Below are 5,731 nucleotides of genomic sequence, written 5' to 3' on the forward strand. Positions count from 1 at the left end.
CATGCAGGTCTCCTGCCTCCTTTGCTTGACTTCCTACTCATAGGGATGCACCGCTCTTGAGCCTGGAGGAAGTGATGTTTGAATATTAACCAGCTCTCTTGAACACTTCTTCCTTCTAGGGCCCTCACCCATGGGATTCCTCCAAGTAGGTCCCTGAAGAGGCCAAAGTTTGCTCTCCTGAAGTCCAGGGTTGCGATCCTACTTGGTGCCCTGCTGCCTCCTTGCAGGATCCTGAACTCCACCATCTCATCTTTTGTTTTGTTCTTTTTTTTTTTTCCTTCCCACTTAGATTTTCAGCTCCTGAAGAAGTGATCAGATTATAGAAAAAATAGGAGCAGAAGGAAAACAGCTTTAAAAGAGGGAGATAAGAAACCAAAAGTTGGATGAAGAAGGTAGAAGAGCAAGAGAGGAACCTGCTGAGACATGGGTGGAAGGATGAAAATGGCATGGTGAAATTGGATCAAATAATTTCACTGTATTGGCAGCAACTAACCATTAAGAAGATCAAGAGGTTTAGTAATTTCTGGTTTAAACACAAGCACGATTGAAACAAGATCAAATAATAGCTATGCTAAAAATGTCACAAAGACAAGATAAAGTGAGCATCAAATGTAATCCATTCCTTGCTTAAAAAAAGGAAAGAAATAACATATAGAGTAAGTGTCCAGATTAGAAGTGATAAGAGAAGATGGTGTTAGCTTCTCTTTCCTCCCTGCTCGTTTGAGTGTCAGATCCCCTTATAGAAATATAAGGTAATTTGGTAATCCAATTAACTGGTCTCGGCTTCTTCTTTTTCTTCCACAGTTACAAGAACTGGGAAAAGTGTGAAATATATCACCTGTTCGTGGTGGGGAAGCTATTGGGCTTTTGTCTTGAAGGTGTGCTAAAATAAATAACAATTTATTTTCTTATTCACAGTGAATAGTCCAAAGATTACAGGAGGTGGTCAATACTGCTGTGTGGTCAGAGATGGCATAGGGCACACTGTGTCCAAGGACCTCAGCTGGTCAATGGGCCATGGGTCAAATAAGGACTGCTCAGGAGCAGTGGAGCTTCATGACCAAAGTCAGAGCCATATAAAACTGCTGACATGTAGCTAATAGTAAGTCATAAAACTGAATTCACCAGATTATTTTTTTTTTTTTACTATTTTGGGCTGTATGAAAGACCATTTCCAGGGGAAAATATGCTTTTTCACAGCACAGTGGAGATATGATGCTGAGGAACAGAGTCAGTGTAACCATGTTAATTAAGCATTATTAGCTATATGGGACTGGAGGAAAACATTATGATCTTTGTGTGATAAAACTCTAGTTGTCTCCAGTCAAATACACCCAGCTCTGAATGGCTTCCCTGGAAGTCAGTGTGCCAGCACTTCACAGTGAGCTCTGTCATTGAACAGATTGATGATAATTGTGCAGAAATTAAAAAAAGAGCTTCTGTGTCTGTACAGAAGATGTAAGCTCACTCTGGTATGCTACCAGCCCTTCAGTAGAGGCAACCACTTCTAGGAGAAGCACGGTATTTTGGTCAGATTTTCCACCTTTTAGCTGGTGCAATCACATGAAGTCAGTGATACAACCAAAGCCAGTGGAGGTCTGCTTACACAAAGCTGGTTTTGAGTTTTTAGCAAATTAAACAAATCATCGTTACTTTGCGAGTAGATTAAGAAGAATGTCTAAGGAAGACTTGAAGAAAAGGCATTGTCCTTGACACATCAAGGATGGCTTCAGGTCAAACAGGCTATAAATATAAGATAGCACAAGTGTATACAGCATGCACTTTAATATGTTATTTGTGTATTGGAAGTACTTGGAATTAAAGTCCCATTGTGCAAGGAGCTTTAAAAACGCACAGGGAAGGTAAGCAAGAGCTGTTATGGAGGAGCTACTAATCCGAACAGACAAATAGAGCTAGAAGGGGAGAGGAGTGTAGGATAGAGAGGGCAGTGACATAACAGGGTGTTTCCAGTGTGATGTGCCAGTCTCCAGCCTGGTGGTGATTGATCTATGTGCTACAGGGCTCAGCAACACTCAAGGTGGTACTCTTACTCTGTTTGAAGAAGAGTTTGAAAAGGTAACTTTTACTTAAGATTCAGCTATTGCGATGTTTATAAAGCATTATGTCAATCACTGTTCTGCAGAAAAAAATCATGATTTTTTTTTAATTCATTTTAGGTTTGAAATATACTCCTAGAAGCCTACTTCTAGGCTGCCCATTCCCAGTTTGGTCCCAGATCTATACTAGTGCAATCCTGTTTCCCACCATCCTTCATGTTTAAATGTAGGGTAGCAACTGCATACCTTGCAGTCTGTGATTTATTTTGTTCTCTGTAAGTACAGACTAAGCTTTACTGATGGTATTTATCAGATAATTGCTCGCTGCATATTGTCTGGGTTCTGCAAGCTGTTGTTTGTGAAGAGAAGCTTGGAGGACGTACTACAGAAGGATCACTCTCTATATGCCTTGTTCTTCCCCAGACATCTCCTGTTGGCCACTGCCTTATTGCTTTCCCTAAGAAAGCTTTTCTCATACTGAAGAAAATAAAGTTGGAGATTGCATGTGTCCAGATGGAAAAAGAGCAAAGCTAATGAAAAAGATCATAAAATTAAACCATGCATGCCAAGTGGAGCAACGTGGAACATTCTGAATAATGCCCACAATTTCATGAAACTGTCAAGAAATCTGTGTGTGTTGACCAGAGGACACAAAGGAACAGAACAGGCACTAGAAATGATCCCTTCTCCTACTCATCAAGCTTCATCCTTTTGTATTACAACCTAATTATCATTGGAGTCAGGTTTTTAAGTTAGATCTGTCAGCTAACCCATTATGACCATTCTTCCACTCGTACCTTTTCTTTAAGAAGTTGAAGTAGCAGAAACCAAACAGTGGTAATTCTCATGTAAATCCAAAGTACCCCTTAATGAAAGAGGTGGAAAACATTGAGATTCTATAGTATTCTGATTTGTTACAATAATTTTAGCTCAGTATTAAGAAAGTCTTGTCTCCACTAAAGTATCATTTCACATTTCTTAAAGATGCTGTTATATTGTCTGCTATGAATCGAGGTTTGTCTCTAGAATCAGCATGGTACAAATGGTGTTGTATTGATGTTTTAACTATCACTTTATCACTTTGTTTTATTATATAGCTCCCTCTGCATTCTTATAAAGTCCTGAATAAGACAAAATTGAAGCTCTGACTTTATTCTATTTTGTGATGAATTTTTGTTCCTATGAACCCTCTACTTCATTTCTCACACTCTTTCATACAAGGCCTTTAAATGCTCGTAATTCATAGGGACAAGTGCCCATGCTTTTTGCTTTTTTTTTTTTTTTTTTTGCCGTTAGTGCAATAGATGTTTTGAATGGCTCTTCAAGAAATGCTTTTTGCATTATAATAAGTTATCATATTTCAATCATCAAATCCCTGCTTCTCAAAAGCCACCCTATTGTATTCATTAGAATGTATTGCATAAAAAGGATGAGCAAACACTTGGCTGGGATAGTGAAAGCCTGTGAAGTCAATGTATGCTCTTTGGAGTTGGAGAGTCTGCTGAATTCTTTGCCCATTTCTGGGGCCCCAAGGCAGTCAGGATATAATCTAATGTAAAATAGCATTGAGTTTTCAGCTTAATATTGAATTTTATTAGTTAAAGAAGGACTGAGAAGTAGTCACAGAATCTGAGCTACCTATTTATTGATTAAATGGGTTAAAAGTATACTTTATGCCTATTTTTGCATTAATTGCCCACTCAAAGTTAGCACAGACTTCATGGAAGCACCTGATGCATAAGAAATAGAGCATCAGATAATCTAAGATTCTGAATTAAGTCTCAGAGTTTTCTCTGATACTGAAAAGTTTCTATTGCTTTAACTTTTTCTTGGCTTCATGTTGAAAGAACCACAATTCAAAGTGAGTCTACATTTAATTTTTTCTCTCACAACATAAACGCTCCATTAAATATTTATCATTTTTTTTATCTGTCTCTCTCCAGAGCAGCTGTTAATTGAATCTTTATTTGAATCTGTTAGCAGTAGTTTGTTTCAAGCCAAGAAAACAAAAAAAAATCTATATTTTGGCTGGCAGCCAGAACACAGTATCTTCTCCACAATTACACCTTTGTAACTTTAAATCAATTAATTCATTGTCAATTAGGGAGAAGAAAAGGCAAAAGAAAAGCATAAACAGATACAAAATTTTTAAGGGCTTTTATTTGCTATTGCTTACACTTAAAACACTTAAATTTGTATGAAGTAATAAAAGTTATCATAATGACTGCAGAGGAATTGTGAAATTTGATATAAACATTTTCAGTAATATTTCACCACAATGCTGCCTGTTTATTCCTTGTAGTTTACTTACATTATGAACACTTAAGGAAATCAGTGATAACCCTTTGTTGTCAATGCCTATTAGTATATTCATATATTCCTTCCTATTTCCATTGTATATACACAGTTTAATATAGCTATTGACAAATGACACTGATCAAAGTGTTCTCAAATGAGTTTCTTATCCTAATTGTTCAAAGTACTTCCAAAACTAGATTTTCCTCTCAAATGTCACAGAAATGGAGGAGGTGTAAAGAAAAAATTGTTAGTATTACTGGTTATGACTGTAATGCCATGCACAGTATATTTTTCTTTTTCTTTTTTTTTTTTCCTGCCAGGATAAGTGGTCTTTTTTTTTTTTTTCCTCAACATGCATTCATAATATAAATGATCTTAGACCAGCTAAATTTTGGGGAATCCCTAAATTTTGCCATAAGAGGGCATTATTCATGCACTTTGAATATAAAATGCACCTCACCATAAGAATATATATTTTAAAAAATGACAGTTCTTTACATTCATGCACCAAAGGAGTAAAAAATATGAATGCCTCTGTAATTAGAAATACCTTAAATGAGTTACTGGGGCAGGCATAGCTCATTAGCTTGCACTTGCTTACTAGATGGTCTGAAAATACAAGGGAAAACCAAAGAAGAGGCAAAGAACTGTTTTTGCAGTTTAGAAATTACCACAGAAGCAGGCAAAGCCAAAAGTTGGTGGTTTGACCTATGGATGCAATTCAGAAAGTAGGCCTAGGCAAAGTTAACGTTAGGCACTTGTTTAACTCTCATTGGCACAGAGAACTTAAAGATACCTTCAAGTCCTGTCTTTGAAACAAACAGTGAGACAGCAAAACTGAAACTTTTAAAAGTTTTTTTATGAGAAAAGGGCTAAAGAAAAGGGAGAGCATATGTGGGAAAAAGAAGATGATTTCTTAATTTCCTACTGTGAATCACAAAAAATTAAGCTTAAATCTGACCCTCTAACTTTTTGGGTGAGTTGTCTAACCGCCAGGCTCCTCCAAGGTGTTGAGGGAGTGGAGGAGTGTAGGCTGTGAGATAGGAGGAGTATATATGCCATCTCCAAATATTGATCCGACAAACCTTTGGGATGGAAAAGAGTTGTCTTTTTTCCCGTCCCCACCAAAAAATTCGGAGTAAAAGTTAGATCCCAAAACATGCTGTAGTGACTTCTGCTAATGTTGGTGAATGTTGGATTGTTTCCCAGAAAGACAGAAATTCTTCATTCTGGAACAAGAAAAGTTGTTAACAATAAATAAAAAAAACCCACACTATATAGGGCTTTCGGAGCACTGAAAGACCATAAATGTGAAAGCCTCAGTTCTGCGCTTCATTTGTCTCTGAACACAGAGACAAATTCAGGACCGCATGTAG

General features: G+C 37.2%; 1 long non-coding RNA gene across 1 annotated transcript in view; it reads left to right on the forward strand.

The window, feature by feature from the left end:
- The window catches only part of LOC112967585, a 5,350-nt gene extending 4,597 nt beyond the window's left edge, over positions 1-753 (forward strand). Inside the window, exon 3 of the long non-coding RNA XR_003254022.1 lies at positions 290-753. This is a non-coding gene — a long non-coding RNA (uncharacterized LOC112967585). The remainder of the gene's footprint in view (positions 1-289) is intronic.
- The last annotated feature ends 4,978 nt before the right edge of the window (positions 754-5,731 follow it).

Source organism: Apteryx rowi, unplaced genomic scaffold, assembly GCF_003343035.1.
Source record: "Apteryx rowi isolate R43461 unplaced genomic scaffold, aptRow1 scaffold_282, whole genome shotgun sequence".
NCBI classification, from domain to species: domain Eukaryota; kingdom Metazoa; phylum Chordata; class Aves; order Apterygiformes; family Apterygidae; genus Apteryx; species Apteryx rowi.